General features: G+C 47.6%; 1 protein-coding gene across 1 annotated transcript in view; it reads right to left on the bottom strand.

Annotated features, from left to right (window-relative positions):
* CBFA2T3 (CBFA2/RUNX1 partner transcriptional co-repressor 3) overlaps positions 1-21,189 on the bottom strand; it is a 353,436-nt gene that overhangs the window by 294,291 nt on the left and 37,956 nt on the right. The gene's annotated exons all lie outside the window — the stretch shown is intronic.

Below are 21,189 nucleotides of genomic sequence, written 5' to 3'. Positions count from 1 at the left end.
CCTAGGAAGCTATTACATTTAGGTGCACATCTTCTTACTGTTGATAGTACTAATAAGTACTGGCTCTCATGGTCTAGGGTCTGCTACTCATTTTGACTTTGAAAAGAGGTTCTGCAGCACCCCCTGGGTGAGACATCGTGGCAGGGAATGGGCCTTCTACTTCTGCTATCTTCAAAGTCACAATTAAGCCAAAGGCCTGATGAGAATGCCGAATTTGCTGCCCTTAATTGGAAGGCAGGGTACTGGACTACCATGCAAGGAAAGGAGATGCCATTACCAATAGGTCAGAGCTGAGCCGGACTGGCCGTTGCAGTCACTGGGCATTTCCCCTGTGGAGCGCCATGGTGGGGGCAGGTTTTGGGTCCCTGTGGGCTGTTGTTGTTACCGGGGGTCGGCAATATCTGTCCCCTGCAACAAAATCAGCCGAACCCGGCCCTCGCAAACAGCTCTGCTGTACCACCCCCTCCCAACTGGGGGGGGGGGGGGGGGGGGGGCGAGCAGTTTGCCAGGGCCGGTTTCGGTTCCCAGTCCGGCCCTGGGTCAGAGCCATGGTCTGACTCACTGTGATCTGTGCAGTGCTTAGTTTGTAAAAAAAACATAAGTGCCAGGGCCTTCGTCACTGGCCACTGCAGCATGCACCACACATTGCCCCTGCCACCGTTGCCAAAGACAGGACCAACACAACCATTTTCCATCACGCTCCTACTAGTGTGGCGATTCAGAATATGCCAGGCCCCCAAAGCTGTTCGAGTGGCTCAGGCAGTAGATAGTAGTCATTTTTAATGTATACTGGCTTAATAAACAACTGTTGTTGAGCTCATCTCTAAATTAAGCAAATAGCGCGCCATGTGACAGACTGTAGCATAAGTGCCAGTGTTGACAATTAAGTGCAGGTGCCAAGCACCATAAACCACTGGGTAAAATTAAACACTGGATCTCTGCAAAGAAGATGTTCAAAACCTCTCCAGAAGCCATGAGCAACTACTGTTGAAATCAGATCGACAACCAATGCAACAACTTTATAATAGTGTGTACATGTTCTAGATATAAAGAAGGTCTGCACATGCTGGTATGTTTGTGCTGCACCCATCGTATAATCGAAGACTATTAATTTAACATTGAGAACAGAATTCGGGCCCGGGCCTGGAGATCAGAGTGTGTAGGGCAATTTCTGGCCTTCTGTGAAGACTTTAAAAATAAAGGCTGTCGGAACAGCTGTAGCTTATATGAAGATGCACAAATCAATGAATGATCCTTGTGCTGCACCCATAATGATCCCCTTGCATCTCTGCACTACACCCAGGTAGTGTCACTAAATGACTCAATTTCCCTGGCCTAGAATGGCCAGGGAAACCTCTTTTAGGTTTTTAGAAGTCCTGTATTTGATTATAGGAGGACACAAAGATTAAACTGGTACCTCAGATCATGCGACTGTTTTCTTTTGTGTTGACCTTGGAGCGACTGGAACCACCTGCCTTTGTGGCTCCCACGTTATCATGGTTACACATTTTGGGTCACACTAACCATAAAGAAGTGTGCCCCTAGTCTTGATCGCGCCACCATGCCATGTTGAGTGCTCACCTTTCCCTCTTTGGGGGCCATGACATCAAATATGTTACCATTTCAGGGATGCAAGCTGCTAAATTTTCAATGAATCAAACATTTGTAGCATGCGGCTAATCACCCTTGAGGGCTTGAGTCACTTGTAGCTGCTGCATGGTGGGTTCTCATTCGTACATCCAGGTCTTTAGCTCTCTCCTGAATTGCTGGAGTGATGTTAAAAAGGGGTTCCAAAGACAACCAGTAACCAAAGACCCTTTTTTGTTGCCCGGCGGTATCGCCTCTATGACCCACCAATGTTAATCAATGAAGAAGCAGGCGCTGGAGACTGGAAGGCAGGAAACGAGGATTTTATTCTCTCCGGAGGAGAACACATCAATTCAGACAGCAAGTATCGTCACGAGGTGCTCTAACCACATCTCTGAGGCCTGGCCTCTTATACTAGGGTTTATGACCTTTATTGCACATAACACATTCTCGCAACACGTTGATAGTTGAAAGAACATCCTCGGAATCTCCCCTTCAGGCCCGTTCCCACATACATTTACAGTTGGATTCCCCACCCCGGTCACAACAGGTGATGGTTGCCGCACAGCAGGGCATTCCGCCGATTCACGGAATGCATGGGGTTGATCGGATCTCATAGGGTGGGGGCTTTGATCGGTTCGAGGGTCTTTTGATGGGGAGGGGGAAGCTTCCTACTGTACGGGGTAATAAACAGTATCCGCAGGGCCAGGTGGCGGCCTGGGAACGAGGAAGACAAACGGGGACACAGGAAAAGGGGGTTTGCATCAAAGGGATCTGTGGCCATGAAAGGAATGAGGGGAGGTGTCGCGCTGGGAACAGGATGGGATTCTGTGTTGAAGCTGCGCTGAAGGGGGGTTTATGACCCAAGGCATGAGAGAGCGGGGGTTGCCAATGTGCGGGGGGGATGCTTGCGAGGTTAAGAGAGAGAGAGACGCGCTGGCTATCAGCGAGGGGCAGGGAGGCCATGGTGTTCAAAATGGCTGCCGCTTACGCGCACGAATGGGCTTGAAAAGGGGGCAAGATGGCGCCGATAATGTTGACATTTGCAGTCTAATCTTTAACAGTCCTCCCTTTTCAACATATCTTAGCCAACTTGCTTACTCAATGTCAATCTTCATCAAATTCCTAACCTCGGCATCATATATTGCTCTCATATGTTCGTTTCCAAAGTCCACAGTCTTAGGGCAAATACAATTTATACATAATGTACACAGGGGTGGTAGACATTGAATTCCTAAGCATAAACCGCATATTACAACCACAGGAATCAGGATAATGGTGAATAGTCTCCAGCCCCAGTTTTTAACGGTGCTCCAGAACCACCCACCAAGCGACCATTCTTCTTGTTCTTGGTGGACTTCTGAAGAGAGTCTATGAAGATGTTCGATGGCTTTGTACACTGAGGGTGAGTTGTCCGGTATGTACGTACAGCAGCTGGACCCAATAATGCGGCATGCCCCACCACGATCCGCAAGAACCACATCTAGGACAAGGCGGTTCTGGAGGGCCACCAAGCGGACCGCTTGAAGTTCAGCGGTGTTGTTAGCAAGGATACCAGCCGTGATGTTCATTGTTGTCTCAACTGCTTGAGTCAGATGTCGGATGGCACGGCTGTTTGCCATCGGGCCCCAGAGGGGGACAAGTCCTTTCATAGCATCGATGAACTGCGCTCCTGTTGAGTCGGCTTGTTCAATGTCCTTGGCTCGTTTTTGTCTGTGATGATTTGCTGGTGCCACATAAGTCGGAGGAAGGATGAAGGAAATGAAACAAGTGCCCCCCCAGCCTTTGGGGAGCCAGGTGTAAGCCTTCGTGCCACAGACGAAATACGTGTTTGGAGATGCCACAAAGGAAGGTGGGTCGGCGGAGTCCAGAGTTCTGGAAAACCGGCAAGCACTGTGGCCTACCAGCTGAGTCCCAAGCCCTTCCAAGCACATGTGGCCGGTGACGTTGATGACTGACAGGGCCACAGTCAGAGTGGCAGCCGTTCGTTTTCGCAGGTAAGAGAAGGTGGTTCTGGTTGGATTATTGAACACTTGCATTTCAACTTGTTCTTTAGCAGGGATGTCCAAGTGGATTGTGTTGTTGGTGGTCTGCGGGCAGAAGTGGGTCTTTGTTCTGTTCCGCCAGACCCCGTGGTAGAAATGCGTTACGGTTTTGCTGGAGGTGACATTGTCCTTGAAGCTTTCTTGCAGAAGCATCAGCCAAGCAAGACAGGAGCCGTGAACTGAGAAAGGTGAAGGGATGAATGGTATCGAGTGTCCAGTGGCGTGGGGTAGCAACCCACAGATCCAACAGTTGGTGGCATTTGTGGCAAGGTTGTGCTGGTGAAGTAGTTGTACGAAGGAGTTATTCCAAAATTCCTTTCGTCTCTCTCTGAGTTGGGGAGAGAGCGAAATCAGATAATGTTCCTTCATGGTGGTAGGCTGGACAGTGGTCAGGAATGTTTCGTGAGCAGGTGCATTTTCTTCCACAATCCAGAGTGTGGTCATGAGGAGAAAGCAGAAAAGGATCGTGATGAAGAGTGCAATAGTCTTTGGGCTATGGAGTCTGTCTGCTTTTGGGTTTCTGCGGTGGGTATTTCCTGTTGCCTTCATCATCTTCTTATTTGGCGCTTCCATCATCTTCTTATCTGGCGCTTCCATCATCTTCAAGGTGCTCGGTAGCGGGCAGAACCACAGACTTTGTTTTGCTTCTCTCCGGGTAACCCTTGGTAGTGTTTAGGTCACCGTTCTGAGATTTAACTCAGTCCGTGGTCTACTTAGCCGAGGCTCCCTCCTTTCGACGCAGGAAATACCCTTCTTTCGATGGCACTGTGGGATCAGAGAATTTTGAAAGTTCAAGTGTTTCGGTATCAGGATAGCAGGTTAGTGACGGTCGGTCTTTGTTCAGGAGCTCTTCTTGGTTGTCGATGTTTTCGGTCGAGGTCAGGATCGAAGAGATCTTTTTACAGTGGTGTGCATGCAGCCAGTTGCGTTTTCCCTCCACCCGTAGTGCTGTTCGGGTGGTGATGAGGACTTGCCAGGGGCCCGTCCACCGGGGTTCCAGACTCTTGGCACGCTGGAAGTTCCGGATCAGGACGAAGTCCCCAGGCTGGATGGTGTGCCCGGGACCCCTGGAAGTGTCAGGGATGGCATGCAGCACCTGTTGATGGATAACAGACAGAGTTTTAGTCAACTGGCATAAGTAATCAGACATTAGGACGTCCGGGACGTCATGAATGGAAGGTGGTTTCGGTGCAGACCAGACATTCATAGGCCGGCCGAAGACAACCTCGTATGGTGTCAAGTGGTGTTTGGTAGGGGTGGAACGCATTGAGAGCAATGCCAGGGGGAGTGCGTCTGGCCATTTCAGTCCTGTGGTAGCTACTATTTTGGCCAATTTTAGTTTCAGTGTGGCGTTATGTCGTTCAACTAGTCCAGCAGATTGGGGGTGGAAGACTGCATGGAACTTTTGTTTTACACCCAACCCCTTCAAAATGAGTTGGATAACTTCGGCTACGAAGTGGGGGCCATTGTCGCTCCACAAAATTCTACAAAGGCCGTAACGGGGGAAAAACTCCTTTAATAGTACTTTTGCCGTGGCCATAGCAGTGTTGTCACGGGTTGGGTATGCTTCCACCCATTTGCTAAATGCGCATACCACCACAAGTACATATTTCAGGCCTTGACATCTGTCTAGTTGGATGTAGTCCATTTGCAGGACTTCAAACGGGTGATTCGGGACCCCAAACCCTCCCCGGGGTACTACAGTTCCTTTCCCAGGATTGTGTTGCAGGCATATCAAACATTGTTGGACCAGGCGTTTGGCGGACTCTGTGATCTTATCATTGTGCCAAACTCTGGAGACAAGTTCAATCATGGGGGCTGATCCTATGTGGGCAGGGGAATGTGCCATAGTCAGTATGGGAATCAGATATGAGTCAGGTAACAACCATTTGTTTGTGTCTTTTGTCCGCCAGCAGCCTTCGTCATCTTTCAATCCCACCCGTGTCCATTCAGTCAGTTCGTGTTGTGTGCTAGCCATTTGAATGTCTCTAATAGTGTCCCTAGCGTCAGACCATTTTTCTGCTTGTGACCTGGTCACGTACATGCGTGTTGTCGTCCTATTTTCAGCTGTCGTTCGGGCAGTGATGTCGGCTAGTGCATTCCCCTGTCCAATAATGTCTGTCACCTTTTTGTGTGCCTGACATTTGATGACTGCTAGCTTTTTGGGGAGAAGGACGGCTTCGATCAAGGCAGAGACTAGATCCCCGTGCAAAATGGGGGTGCCGTGTGAGGTCAAGAATCCCCTCTCCCTCCAAAGGAGCCCAAAATGGTGAACCACCCCAAAGGCATACTGACTGTCGGTGTAAATGTTTGCTGTGGTTCCTGCTGCTAGAATACAGGCTCGTGTCAGGGCAATCAGTTCCGCCGCCTGGGCAGATCGTTGTGTTATGCGGACTGTCTCGACTACAGTTCGAGCCGTGGTGACTGCATAGGCAGCTGAAGTGGTGCCATCGGGGAGTTTGATGCAAGAACCGTCCACCCACAGCTCTCCTTCGGGGTTGGGAAAGGCCGTGTCTCTGAGGTCAACCCTACTTCTGGTCTGTTCGTCTGTGAGGGTCACACAGTCGTGTACAGGGTGTGCATTGGGATCGTTTTCTGGTAAGGGCAGCAGGGTTGCTGGGTTCAGTGTGGTGCATCTCTTCAGAGTGATGTGGGGTGCGAGCAGAGTCAGTTCGTACCCTGTCAGTCGTGCACTCGTCAGGTGTTGTGTTTTGGTTTGGTTTAGGAGGGTGTCAACTGCATGGGGTACCAGTACTGTGAGGGAATTCGAGAGCACGATCCCCTCACTCTGTCGGATAGAGATCGCGGCAGCAGCTACGGCTCGAAGGCAAGCAGGCAGGGCTCTGGCTACAGGGTCGAGAGTGGCTGAGAAGTAAGCGCATGGTCGTTGCTTTGAGCCGATGGTCTGGGTCAGGACAGATAAAGCACACCCCTCCCTTTCATGGGTGTAAAGGGAGAAGGGCTTTGTGTAATCGGGGGTACCCAACACAGGGGCCGAGCAGAGGGCATCTCGTAGTTGCATGAAAGAAGCCTGACACTCAGGGGTCCAAGGGAGTGGGAGAGGGATGTCCTTTGCTAACAAGGAAAGCAGTGGTTTTACTACAAGGCTAAAGTTGGGTAACCACTGTCGGCAGAAGGAGGTGAGGCCTAGTAGAGAGCGGACCTGTTTCTGGGTCTTAGGGACGGGGGTGTCGAGAATGGTTTGGATTCGGTCAGGAGTCAATTTCCTCCCGTCTTTGGACAAAAGGTGGCCTAGGTAAGTGACCTGGGGTTGGCAGAATTGCAACTTCTTCTTAGAGACCTTGTGGCCATTTTCTGCAAGGAAATGCAGGAGTTGAATGGTGGCTGTGACAGCTAGTGGAGTGGTGTCGGCTGCCAAGAGGATGTCATCGACATATTGTACTAACACCACTCCATCGGGTAACTGGACTTGATCCAGTTGTCTCTTGAGGGCCTGGCTGTAGATGCTAGGGCTTTCTGTGTAGCCCTGGGGTGCTCGGCAGAACCTATATGAGCGGGCTTTTAGGGTGAAACCGAAGAGATATCGGCTGTCTGGGTGGATGGGGATGGAAAAGAATGCGTTTTTGAGGTCAATGACAGTGAAGGTGGTGGCAGTGGAGGGAATCAAAGTCAGGATGGTGGTAATGTCCGAGACCACAGGGTACTGGGGTACCACCACTTTGTTGATCTCTCGAAGGTCAATGATGAAGCGGCATGCTTTCTCGTCTCCTTCTCCCTGTTTCTTAATGATGGGCAAGATTGGGCTGTTGCAAACGTTGCTAACTACTTCCTCTACCACTCCTGCGTCTATCAGTGATTGGATGATTTCTACCAATGCCTTCTCGCCCTCGGGCGATATCCGATATTGTGGAAGTTTTGGGAGTGCTGCATCTGGTCGAACAGTAATGTGCACTGGGTCGATCATCATGCGCCCTACATCCGAATCCGTTTTGGCCCACAGATACGGAGGCAGAGTGTCAAGCAGGGAAGTGTCAGCGTCGGTGATGGAAAACATGTGTCTGGGGGGGCAATGTCTAAGCAGAACAGGATTGTCGTAAAGGAAAACTCGGACTCCATCTTGGGAACATCTAATCGTTGCTCGGAAGTGTTTCAATAAGTCGAGTCCCATAATTGCGTCAGGGCTATTGGAGGAAAGCAAAAACGTAGTGTCAGTGGTGTTGTTTTCTAAGTCAAAGAGGATTGGGGCGGACAAAGGGTTAGTGGAGGGCGTTCCATCGAAACCTGTTGATGTTATTAGTGAGCCAGACAAGGGTGCCCTTGGAATCAGTCGTTTAGATAATGCACTACGTGTTGCGCCAGTGTCTACCAGGAATGGTGACTTTGTACCCAAGACCTTAGCAGTGACATAAGGGCCTTGCTGGTCAACATGGAGCTCGACTGGATCCCTCCCTTGCCCTAGGCAGTCCTATGCAAAGTCATGAACATCATCGTAGTCAGATTGCTGGCATTGGTTCTGTCGGGGTCGATCAAATGTGTTTGGCCTACTTGATCTATCATTAGTTGCGTTGTTTGGGGGTCCTCGCTGTGGTCCCCTATTTCTTGGTTCGTTTGCTGAATCTCTAGGATCTCTATTTCTGGTGAGTTCCAAAAGAACTGGGCACTGAGATTTCCAGTGGCCCGATCCTTTACAGAAGGCACACTGGTCCTCTCTAATGTCTGTACGTCCAATGTGGGGAGTTGAAGTACGGTCTTTGGGAGGTGCCGTTTTAGGGACGTTCATCTGATGGTTTCCCCGGTATTGGTCTCGTCCCAGAGTCACCCCTTGCAGTTGAGCCATCATCACCCTCTCCTTTAATTCTTTCTTCTTTCTCTCTGTTGTTCTATCGTTTTCGTTTTTCTGATGTTCATAATATTGGGCCATCTGGAGGATAGCCGTGGGTTTGGAGGCTGCCCAACTACTTTCGCTGGCCTGTAGTTTCTGCGAGACCTCCGGTGATAAGCCCTTAACGTAATTCTGGACAAACAGATGGTGTCCGGTTGCAGTGGTCAGATCCTGGCCGCTGTAATCAGAGAACACCGTTTCAAACCGGGAGAAGTATTCCGATACATCCTCCTGAGGTTTCTGGCGACAAGCCGTTACTATCGACCAGTCCACTTTCTTTTCTGGGATCAGGGTTTTTAATTTCTGTACGATTTTATCCGGGAGGTCTAAAATGGCTTTCAAAGGCTTTTGTCCGGGTTCTCGTTGTCTGTCAATGCCATCGAGTTGTGACCAGTTATGTCCAAACAGCTCAGAGTGGTCGACTTTCCGGATTTGCTTCCACACATCAGCTGGTAGACATAACCCGAAAAACAAGTCGATGTCAGCCAGAGTCATAATCGTCGATCCTAGAGCTGTACCCAACTCAGTATAGAAGGCAGTGGGGTTTTTACGTAGGTCAGGCAGAGATTTCCGGAAGGTCAGAATCTCTTGCCGGTCCCATGGTTGGTAGACCCAATTATACACTACCCTTCCCTTTGCATCTTTGTTGCTTGCGTCATCGTGAGTCCCTTCACCTCGTGGAGGAACCCAGTAAGGGGCAGCCTCTCGTATCGGCATCATGGTGTTAGATCGTTCAGTTTGTGGTTCGGTTGCTACGGATGTTGTGGGTTCGATTTTCGGCTTTTGTTCAGTGAGGTGGCGGAAAACCTCAAGCGTACGCGTAAGGAGGTCCGTCACATCACTCTCACTCTCGTCCCCGATATCAACCTTCCGGTACAGAGTCGTTAGGCTCTGGGGACCTTTTTCTTGATATCGGTCCTCGTACGCATTTAAGACGTGGTAACACAGTTGTACAGTAAAGTGTCGTCTGTGACTCCCAGTATAAGAATTAAACACATCCGTGACGGACTCCTCATCTTCCCTCTTCTCTACCAGTATCTTTGCTATCTTGTCGACCCCTGCTCGCTCATGTTTGCTTAGTCTATATGTTCTTGCAGGACCAACCCTTCGGGCCTCTGGGTCGCCCAACGTTGTCGTTTGCGTAGCATCTAATACAAGGAGTTCAGCCGGCACAGAGGCCATGGGGGCTGAAGCCGTGGTGCTACTCTCGCTTGTACCTGGGGGTAGTGGGTGCTGTGCTAAGGGTTGGGAAGGGGCATATGGAGGGGGCATGTGGATGATCGGAGGACCTAGCAGCAGATCATCGTTGGTTCGCTGTTTCGAGTGTAATTCAGGGTAGAGCGTGGAGGGTGTTCTAACCAGACACTGGCTTGATGTTTCTATTTCTAGCTTCTGTTTGGTATCCTCTCTTTCTTTTATCTCTTTCTCTAGTTTCTGAGCCGCTAGGTGGGCTGCTTTCCGCAGCTCTTTTCCCAACCTACTCTCAGTTCTCTTTTTACGTTGTTCGGCTTCTTTTCGCCACATGCCGAAGCTATCAAGCATAGTGGGCGTCGTCTTGTTTTTACCAAGGGCTGTTTCTAGTGTGTTTATTTTATCGTCTTCAAAGGATCCTACCAGTGGCCACTGACTTTCTCGATCCTTTTTCGTATATTTATGCCACAGCTGGCTATAGGCTATAGCGATTAATCCATGCTTCATGAACATGTCCTTATTAGGGGTGCCTTCCAGCGGAGCCGGATGGTTCATCTCTAATAAGCGGTCCGGGCTAAACAGGCTACTAACCAGTGGGGAGAAGACAGGCATGACGGATCACAATGGGATAATAGTCAGCACTACCTATCTTATCGCTGCGTGCAAAGACTAGACAGAATATTTCTATTCTACGTTGTTTGCACGTAGTGAATACCTCATGAACCAATCTTGAGCAATCAATGTTAGGTCAGAAAATAAAAAATCAATATGGTCAATGGGAAGAATAAGTAGGCTCGCAAAGGTTCGCGTCACCTACCCTTTCACTATCTGCAAAGAGGGGACCTATTCTTCCCTGTTTGCAGACAGAGAATCTCCAGAAAACAATCTATAACAGTTAATCAATGGGGGGGGGGGCAATTGTTCAATGGGGGAGAAAGATAGGTCCGACGGGTGCGTACCTATCCTTCGCTGTTTATAAAGGGAGAGCCTGTTGTTTCTCTGTTTGCAGACAGTGAATCTCCAAATAAATTAACAAAAAGTAATACTAGTATTTTCTCAACAATTATCAATCACTTTCAATTATCAATCACTTTCGCAATTCGTCGTGTTTACACGACCTTACCCGGACCGCATGGACAGTTTCTTGTCTTCCGAATCCAGCGCCCGATCGTCCTCTTCTCTTCGTACTTCTCGTGGCACTCCTGATGGTTCCCAGTCAGGACCGCAGATCACTCGGGAGAGGTCTGTTCGGAACCAGTGAAGTTCGGATGATCGGCTGTCAGACGAGGGTCTATCGGACAGGGTACCTTCCGATCGTTGCAGTCGTTCACTCTGTCGTCAGGACCTCTCCCACTGGATCCACGAGTCGCTGATGGGCCCCACGTTTGGGACGCCAATTGTTAAAAAGGGGTTCCAAAGACAACCAGTAACCAAAGACCCTTTTTTGTTGCCCGGCGGTATCGCCTCTATGACCCACCAATGTTAATCAATGAAGAAGCAGGCGCTGGAGACTGGAAGGCAGGAAACGAGGATTTTATTCTCTCCGGAGGAGAACACATCAATTCAGACAGCAAGTATCGTCACGAGGTGCTCTAACCACATCTCTGAGGCCTGGCCTCTTATACTAGGGTTTATGACCTTTATTGCACATAACACATTCTCGCAACACGTTGATAGTTGAAAGAACATCCTCGGAATCTCCCCTTCAGGCCCGTTCCCACATACATTTACAGTTGGATTCCCCACCCCGGTCACAACAGGTGATGGTTGCCGCACAGCAGGGCATTCCGCCGATTCACGGAATGCATGGGGTTGATCGGATCTCATAGGGTGGGGGCTTTGATCGGTTCGAGGGTCTTTTGATGGGGAGGGGGAAGCTTCCTACTGTACGGGGTAATAAACAGTATCCGCAGGGCCAGGTGGCGGCCTGGGAACGAGGAAGACAAACGGGGACACAGGAAAAGGGGGTTTGCATCAAAGGGATCTGTGGCCATGAAAGGAATGAGGGGAGGTGTCGCGCTGGGAACAGGATGGGATTCTGTGTTGAAGCTGCGCTGAAGGGGGGTTTATGACCCAAGGCATGAGAGAGCGGGGGTTGCCAATGTGCGGGGGGGGGATGCTTGCGAGGTTAAGAGAGAGAGAGACGCGCTGGCTATCAGCGAGGGGCAGGGAGGCCATGGTGTTCAAAATGGCTGCCGCTTACGCGCACGAATGGGCTTGAAAAGGGGGCAAGATGGCGCCGATAATGTTGACATTTGCAGTCTAATCTTTAACAGTGACGAGGTGGTCCTTAGGTGCAGGGGGAGGGAGTTTCATGTCTCGGCTGCCAGGTGTCAGAAGGAGCGTCCTCCGCTCTTGGTGGATCCGGGGTGTGTGTGTGCAAGAAAGCAGGAGGCAGAACGGAGGTGTCTGGTTGGTTGGTGGAAGGTCAGGCATTTGAGAACCCAACAGCTGGGGCTTAAAAGCCTCTTAGCAGCCCTAAACAGCTTGATCAATGACTCCAACCGTCTTCAGTCACCAACGGATCTCCATAAACTGTGTGTGATCTCACATATGCAAAAACAACAGGTGATGGACAGAATGCAGAATAATGTCATACATTCACCCCAGTACAGAGATCTGGGCCTAAATCCATCATTTTTTTGCTCACCATGCCTTTCCAGTCCTAGGATGCTTGATTCCGGTCCAGGGAAGACATGGCTTGGCAGTTCGGGCTGGACTGTTCCCATGAGGCACAGGGTCAAGACTGATTTGCATATAGTCATGTCTGAACTGGGGTGGCTTGGTGAGCAAAATAACGATGGATTAAACCCAGATCTGTGACTGGGGGTGAATGTTTTGCCATTGTGCAACATTCCGTCCATCATCTTGTGTGTTTTGTGATCTCACATATGTCATATCCAGGAGATCCGGCCATACTGGATACCCGTTGGTATTTGGCTGTTGCATAGAGTGCTTAAAAGCAGCACAGCCTACAATACGTAGTGCCATTATTATTTGTCTTGTTCCCACTACAATTAGTAGCCCACTACATGGGTTTCGGCATTCCTAACACACTTCTGGGTGGTGCTTTTTAACGATCAGCCTGTGTCCCACAGTTTTTGATTGTGCTCACAAGCTATCGTCCCCAGCGATGAGACAGCAGGGCTAACACCTCACTGAGCAGGGGACATACTTTTGTTTTAATTTATATTTATTCCATAAGAGGTGCTAGGATCTTCTGATTTATTTCGCAAATTATTATTTTGGCTGCTATATTTGTCAACAGTGATATGCTTTTTATACAAAGTATAGCCCTGTGTAGATGTTGACCTTAATTGTATTTAATTGCTTATACTGTATCTGGATTTCAAACCTAACACTACACATTAGAGTAAGCCTTGACTACTCCCTCCGGTTACCGTTTGATAGGGAATAGTACTTTGTAAGAGCGTAGTCAACCCAATTTGAATGCTATTGACTCCCAGGCCCTGGAACACCAAAGGCAAATGACAGTACCCATCAAGTATTAGGGTAAGTGAATTCATACCTGCAAAGTATTTATTATGCAAGCACAGTCTATCATAACACTCAATTATTGACTTACCCATAGGTTGCAGAGTTTTAGGGACACATGCATCAAACCATTTTGCGATCGCAAACAGTGCGAATCGCAAAATTCATCCGTTTGTGATCGCACAATATCCTTTTCCGGTGCATGTACCTTTTTTGCAATTCGCAAATAAGGAAATCGCAATTTTTTGCGATTCCCTCAATTGCGAATGCAATTAAGGATTCGCAAATTGCAATTCCCTAAAAGCAATGCATCATGCATTTGCAAATTGCATTTTCGCAATGTAGAATCCCAAATTATCATCAACTTCAAATTAATGGTAATTTGCAATTCCTTTGAAAAATGCAAATAAATGCATTTTTCAAAGTACATTTTGGTGCACACACATGCCCTTTCGGCATGTGTGTGCACCACAAGTGCATACCTACCTTTTTTGGGGGTGCATCAGATTGGCCTTTTGACCCCTTTGCATCCTTCAAATTGCATGCACAATCTTAGAGTACCTATTTGGTACTTGTAAATTTGCGCATGTAATCCCATTAATTCCTGAATGAATGGGAAGCCATTCCTTAATTGCGAATCGCAATTTGCGAGTCGCATTTAAGAAATGTGTACAAATCGCAATTTTTTTAGCGATTCCTACATGCATAAGGAATTGCGATTCCTAAATTGCAATTCCTTAAAAATCGCAATCTAGGAAAGGCAATTCCATACTTAGATGCATGTGCCCCTAAGTCTTCTAATCTACGCCTGTCCCTTATGACATTTTTCAGTGCAAACTGGCAATATCTCCTGTTATTGCTAGTTGGTGCTGAAAGTAGATGTTCTGTCTTCTCAAGAGTTAACTTTAAACTTTTATCCTCAAGACGTTCAAACTCGATGGGCGTTTTTTATCTTTTCTTTCAAAACAACTTAAAGGGGGGGAAGAAGTTATTATTTTAACATGTAAATCAACAAACTTCACATCTCAGGACAGCATTTAACTTGTTAGGGATTCAGAAGGTGTTTCAGTTAATCTTTTTACATGGCTCATTGTAGGTAATCCCACCCAGTCTTCATTTTACCCCAATACAGCACTCAGCCTCTTAGTCCTGGGTTTGAAGTGTGCTCTAACCATCTTGTTGTATAACTCTGGACCTGCACTTTAGTGGGGCATGGTCTCAATTGCGTTCATTGTGCCTGTTATAGGATGCCAATTGTATGATTTAGTTTTTTAAAGTTTGAGTTGCTTTATTGAAGAGAATCATAAAACAGTTCAAGAATATATTATGATATACATCGCCTGAGCATTGTGAGTGCATCAGATATAGAACAGTAAAACAACAAACCTAAACAAGCTATTATAGGTTAGTGAGCAGAACCATTGAAAGCCGCAATGCTTTGCATTAAAATAGTAAAAACGCATGAAAAAATTCTAGCAATTTTTAGTTTCTAAAGAGCAAAGAAGAAAAGAAGGAGAGGGAAAGAAGAAAATCAAAAAAGAAGAGAGATATAAATCACAAGATATATAATAACATAGCGTTACAAACATCTCTTAGTATCTAAACATCCAAATATAGTGATAATTACTGCATGGAGAAATATTGGCGGTGCTAACAGGCCTGAAAGAGGTAACAGTTTTAGACAAGTAAGATGTAAGTGGAAGCCAGATCAAATTTTTTTTAATCAACAGGGGCAGTGTAGTGGCATAATCTCTATCTAACCTGTGGCAGTGACATAATACATTTCACCAGGCAATGAAAGTGATCTTTGAAGTATCTTTCCAATTTGATGTAATAACTTCCAATTGTATGAACTGAACTTGGTATATTATGTTTTTGCGCTCCTTTTCCTGATTTAAGAATAATGTTGTTTTATACTGTGATCGTTTCAATTAACTGGAAACAATAAAACAATTATCTATCTATCTAACAAACTTCTCTTAGAACAGGTAGTAATCATAATATTTTCTAAAATTATGGATTTACACAGAAGAAAGCATTTTTCATATTTACACCTTCCTAAGGTAAATCCTGCTTGGGCTAGGATTCTGGTTACAAAACTAAAAAAACTTGCATCCATCATTAATAAATATTTATCAAACTAAACAATAATTCTTTTTGGAGAGCTTTTCAAATGTACTTCCTAATCCTGTTCTCTCTGCTGTAGCAGGAGCCTAAAAAGAGAGGCTTGTGCAATATAAAGTTCATTTTGCCCAAAAAAAGGGTGTAGGCGAACAGCACTGGTGAGAAGGTTTCTGACCCTTAGCAGCACTATCATACACTCTTTTCCGGCCTTATAAGTTATGCCAAACATGCCCTCAAGCTAGGTACTTCACATATTCCTATCTTGGAGACATTGAAGTCCAGTGAAACTATGTCCCCATGAGTAGTGAATAAAATATAAGGTGCTTTGGAAAAGCCGCACTCAACAAACATCTTAAATATTCTTGAATAATGCAGGAAGTCAAGCTGTAGAGTAATGGCGGCCATTAAGAATGAAGGGTTTTGTTTAGCACTAATGTGTTTTTTTTTTTAACTTAACATGATGCGTTTAAGAACGTTTGATATACATTTTTAAGTGTTATAGTATGCACGCATTCTATCATTTTCTCCAGTTGCAAACTAAACATCGCCAAATTTGAAGTCATGCAGTGGGGCCAAAAATCAAAGAAAAACAAGTTTAAGCGATGACGGATAAATGGCCAAAACATGGACTTAGAAAAGGGAGACAGCCATTACAACGCAGCTGTTTCCCTGCATACCGTTACACCGCAAGCGTTACCACACATGCGTTGTAACAACTCCTAGTCATTTCAACGCATTTTTTTACGTCGCATGCGCTTTTACCATGCATGCCTTTACAACGACTTTTGTTGTAAAGGCATGTGAGGTAAAAGCACATGCGATGTAAAAAAAATATAGGCGATCCACCTCGTTGTGAGGAAACAGAGGTTCTTCGGTTTCCTCACAACGACGTGCACCACCCCTCAGACCCGACGTGCAGCAGGAACCAGGACGAAAGAGAAGAACCACGAGGAGAGAGAGGTAAGGGGGATTGGGAATGGGGTGGGGGTTAATTTTTTAGGGTAAAAGGGGGTGAGAGTGGGGTGTGTGTGTAGTGCAGGGTACTGTTTTAGGGTTGGGTCGTGCAGGGCAGTGTTTTAGGGTAGGGAGAGGACCGGGGGTCGGGGAAGGGTTGTGCAGATGTTAGTGTTTTAGGGTTCAGGATTGTGTCTAGGGTCATGCAGGGTAGTGTTTTAGGGTAGGGAGAGGACTGGGGGTTGGAGGAGGGCCATGCAGGGGGTAGTGTTTTAAGGTTTCAGAGTTGAGTCGGGGGTTGTGCAGGGCAGTGTTTTAGGCTAGGGAGAGGACTGGGGGTCGGGGGAGGGTCGTGCAGGGGTTAGTGTTTAAGGGTTTAGGGTAGTGTTGAGTCGGGGGTTGTGCAGGGTAGTGTTTTAGTGTAGGGAGAGGACTGGGGTCAGGGGAAGGTCGTGCAGGGGGTAGTGTTTTAGGGTTTAGAGTAGTGTCAGGGTAGTGTTGTAGGGTTGAGGGTAGGGTCGGGGGTCGTTCAGGGTTGTCTTTTAGGGTAGGGAGAGGACTGCGGGTCGGGAGGAGGGTCGGGCAGGGATACTAAATTAGGGTTTAGGGTAGGGCAGGGTAGTGTAATTTACTGTAGATACTTTTACAAAGAGTATACCTTTACCACGCATGCCTTTGCGTTGTAATGGCATGCGTGGTGAAGGTATATATTTGTGGTAAAAGTATGCGATGTGATGATAGGTTGTGGAAAATGACAACATGTAGTAATACCCGCGTTGTAATGACATGCGTGGTATAAGAACGCGTTGTAACGTCATATTCTTGAGAAAATCCATCATGCATGCATTTCAATAGCAGAAAATTTGACATGAACCCTCCACCCCCTAATCATAGATTGCCAAAAAAAACAATCTAGAGGCTGAGAATAAAAGCAGTCCAATGGCTGAGACTAACAGTGGTCCCAGTGGCCAAGAATAAAAGCAGTCCTAGTGGCCATGACTAGAAGTGGCTGAGATTAAAAGCAGTCCTAGTGGTCAAGACTAAAAGTGTCTGAGATTAAAAGCAGTCCCAGTGGCTGACACTAAAAGCAGTCCCAGTGGCTGAGACTAAAAGCTGTCCAATTGGCTGAGGCTAAAATCCATCCCAGTGGCTGAGACTAAAAGCAGCATCAGGGGTGGAGACTAAAAGCAGTCTTAGTGGCCAAGACTAAAGTCAGTCCCAGGGGCCAAGACCAAAAGCAGTCCTAGGGACCGAGACTGAAAGCTTTCCTAGTGGCCTGGACTAAAAGCAGTCCTAATGGTCGAGGCTAAAAGCAGTCCTAGTGGCCCAGATTACAAGCAGCCCTATTGGTTTAGACTAAAAGCAGTCCTAGTGGCCCAGAATAAATCAGCACTAAAGTCCGAGACTGAAAGCAGTCCTGGTGGCCCAGACTAAAAGCATCCCTGGAGGTTGAGACTGGAAGCAAACCTAGTAGCCTAGACTAAAAGCAGTCCTAGTGGCCCAGACACTAAAAGCAGTCCTAGTGGCCTAGACTAAAAGCAGTTTTAGTGGCTGAAACTAAAAACAGTTGCAGTGGCCGAGTCTAAACGCAGTCCCTGAGTCAGAATCTAAAAGCAGTCCTAGTGGCTGAGACTAAAAGCAGTCACAGTGGCTGAGATTAAAAGCAGTTCTAGGGGCCAAGACTAAAAGCAGTCGCAGTGGCCAAGCCTAAACGCAGTCCTAGTGGCAAGACTAAAATCCGTCCCAGTGGCTGAAACTAAAAGCAGTCCCAGTGGCTGAGACTAAAAGCCATCCCATTGGCTGAGATTAAAAACGTCCGATTGGCTGAGACTAAAAGCAGTACCAATGGCAGAGACTAAAAGCAGTGCCAGTGGCAGAAACAACAAGAAGTCCCAGTGGCTGAGATTAAAAGCAGCCCTAGGGCCCGAGACTGGAAGCAGCCCTAGTGGCCTAGACTAAAATAAGTGCTAATGGTCAAGACTAAATCAGCCCTAATGGCCCAGACTAAACGCAGCCCTAGTGGTTGTGACTAAAAGCAGTCCTAGTGGCCCAGAATAAAAGCAGTGGTCGAGACTAAAGGCAGTCACAGTGGTCGAAACTAAAAGCAGTCCTAGTGGCTGAGACTAAAAGCAGTCACATTGGCTGAGACTATAAGCAGTCCTAGTGGGCCAGACCAAAAACAGTCCCAGTTGCCGAGACTAAAAGCAGTCCTAGTGGACCATACTAAAAGCAGTCTTAGTGGCTGAGACTAAAAGCAGTCCTAGTGGCTGAGAAAAAAAGCAGTCCTAGTGGCTGTGACTAAAAGCAGCCCTAGTGGCTGAGACTAAAAGCAGTCACAGTGGCCTACCAAAAAAGCAGTCACAGTGGCCTAGCCAAAAAGCAGCCCTAGGGGCTGAGACTAAGAGCAGTCCTCGTGGCCCAGACTTTCACCTATTTCATAAGGTTCCTGAATAACCACTGTTAGACCGGTCGTCCTTAGGGTGGTCTTCCCCCAGCGTTTTTCCTTTTGCCTCCCACTTTTTGCTGTATCTTTTTGTTGGGTTTAGGACTTTGAGCACTTTATCACTGCTAAACAGTGCTAAAGTGCATTTGCTTCTCCCCTAAATATGGTGACATGTTGGCATTGGCGTATATCTGATTGGCATATTTAATTTACCTGTGAGTCACTTGTAAAGTGGTACCCAGGGCCTGTACTCTAAATGCAACTAGTGGGCCAGCAGCACTGGTTGTGCCACTCACACAAGAAGCCTTCCAAACCTGTCTCAGGTCTGCCATTGCAAGGCCTGGGTGCATAGTTCATTGCCACTTAGACTTGGCATTTAAAACCACTTGCTAAGTCCTCAAACATCCATTTAAATACCTATAAGCACCCCCAAAGGCAGGCCCAATGTGACCATAAGGGCAGGGTGCTGTGTAACTTAAAGGCAAGACATGTACGTGTAAGTTTTGCATGTTCTGGCAGTGACAAGCAACTACATTCGTTTTTCACTGCTGTAAGGGTTTACTCCTTTCATAGGCTAGCCTTGGGGATTCCTTAAAATACCCTTTGAGCTGTAATTTCTGATTGGAAAGGATTGGCGACTTCATGTTTAATATCTTTGGAATGGTGATAAAAAATGCTTTTTAGTGGTTAAGTTGGATTTGACATTACCATTCTAGAAATGCTACTTTTATTAAGTGGTACAAAAGGGGGTGGTGATGGACGTAGCATCTGAACCAATCAAACACTCACACCCAGTCAACAGATCTGGGTTTAATCCATCACCGTTCTTTAGCCCACTCTGCCACCCCAGTTCAGACATGGCCATAAGCAAATCAGTCTGACCCTGTGCCTCATGGGAACAGTCCAACCCGAACTGCCAATCCATGCCTTCCCTAGACCAGAAACAAGCTTCCTAGGACCGGTTTCTGGCATTACAGCCGTCTTCAGCCAGGCTTGCTTGAATCCAGTGGCAAAGTGAGCAAGGGACTCACGCCTGAGCATACCCTGCCAACTTATGGCGAACAAAGTGGTACAAAAGGGGGTGGTGATGGACTGAGCATCTGAACCAATCAAACACTCAAGCCCAGTCAACAGATCTGGGTTTAATCCATCACCGTTCTTTAGCCCACTCTGCCACCCCAGTTCAGACATGGCCATATGCAAATCAGTCTGACCCTGTGCCTCATGGGAACAGTCCAGCCCGAACTGCCAAGCCATGCCTTCCCTGGACCGGAAACAAGCTTCCTAGGACCAGTTTCTGGCATTACAGCCGTCTTCAGCCAGGCTTGCTTGAATCCAGTGGCAAAGTGAGCAAGGGACTCACGTCTGAGCATACCCTGCCAACTTATGGCGAACAAAGCGGTACAAAAGGGGGTGGTGATGAACGGAGCATCTGAACCAATCAAACACTCACACCCAGTCAACAGATCTGGGTTTAATCCATCACTGTTATTTAGCCCACTCTGCCACCCCAGTTCAGACATGGCCATATGCAAATCAGTCTGCCCACTTATGGCGATCAAAGCGGTTCCCATGAGGCACAGGGTCAGACTGATATGCATTGAAACCCAGATCTGTTGACTGGGTGTGAGTTTTTGATTGGTTCAGATGCTCCGTCCATCACCACCCCCTTTTGTACCGCTTTGTTCGCCATAAGTTGGCAGGGTATGTTCAGAAGTGAGTCCCTTGCTCACTTTGCCACTGGATTCAAGCAAGCCTGGCTGAAGACGGCTGTAATGCCAGAAACCGGTCCTAGGAAGCTTCTTTACGGTCCAGGGAAGGCATGGCTTGGCAGTTCGGGCTGGACTGTTCCCATGAGACACAGGGTCAGACTGATTTGCATTTGGCCATGTCTGAACTGGGGTGGCAGAGTGGGCTAAAGAACGGTGATGGATTAAACCCAGATCTGTTGACTGGGTGTGAGTGTTTGATTGGTTCAGATGCTCCGTCCATCACCACCCCCTTTTGTACCACTTTTATTAAGTGGGCATTTCTCTGCTCTTAACTTTGCTCTCTGTGCCGGCATCCTGCTTCCAACACACGTCTGACCTAGGTGACAGCTACACTTAGTCCATATGATCTAGACAACCACAAAGCAGAAAGGACTGGGCGTGACAGGGAATTTATCTGCATTCATCTGCATACTGCGGGGAGAGTTGGTTCACACTCACATCGAAATAGATGGTGTCCTGCCCTCACACAAAGGGCTGATTTACCCCCCCTGCTAGTAGTGTGGAGCCGGGGCTGAGCTGAAAGGGATCCTTGTGCACTTCAGAAGGCTCTTTTGAAATCACCCCTACATCAAAGGCACTTTGGAGCATAAGTATTAGGGCTCTGGCCCTATCAAATTAGTACACTACTTACACTACTAAACCTGGCACAAACCCTGCCGGAGTAAGGGCTGCTGCACTGAGGGATTGCCACTCTGCTGTGCCTGACTGTTCCAAGGAACTGCTCCCCATCTTTGC

Source organism: Lissotriton vulgaris, chromosome 12, assembly GCF_964263255.1.
Source record: "Lissotriton vulgaris chromosome 12, aLisVul1.2, whole genome shotgun sequence".
Taxonomy (NCBI): domain Eukaryota; kingdom Metazoa; phylum Chordata; class Amphibia; order Caudata; family Salamandridae; genus Lissotriton; species Lissotriton vulgaris.
The sequence above is the reverse complement of the archived record's forward strand: the minus strand, read 5'-3'. Positions and strand labels throughout refer to the sequence as shown.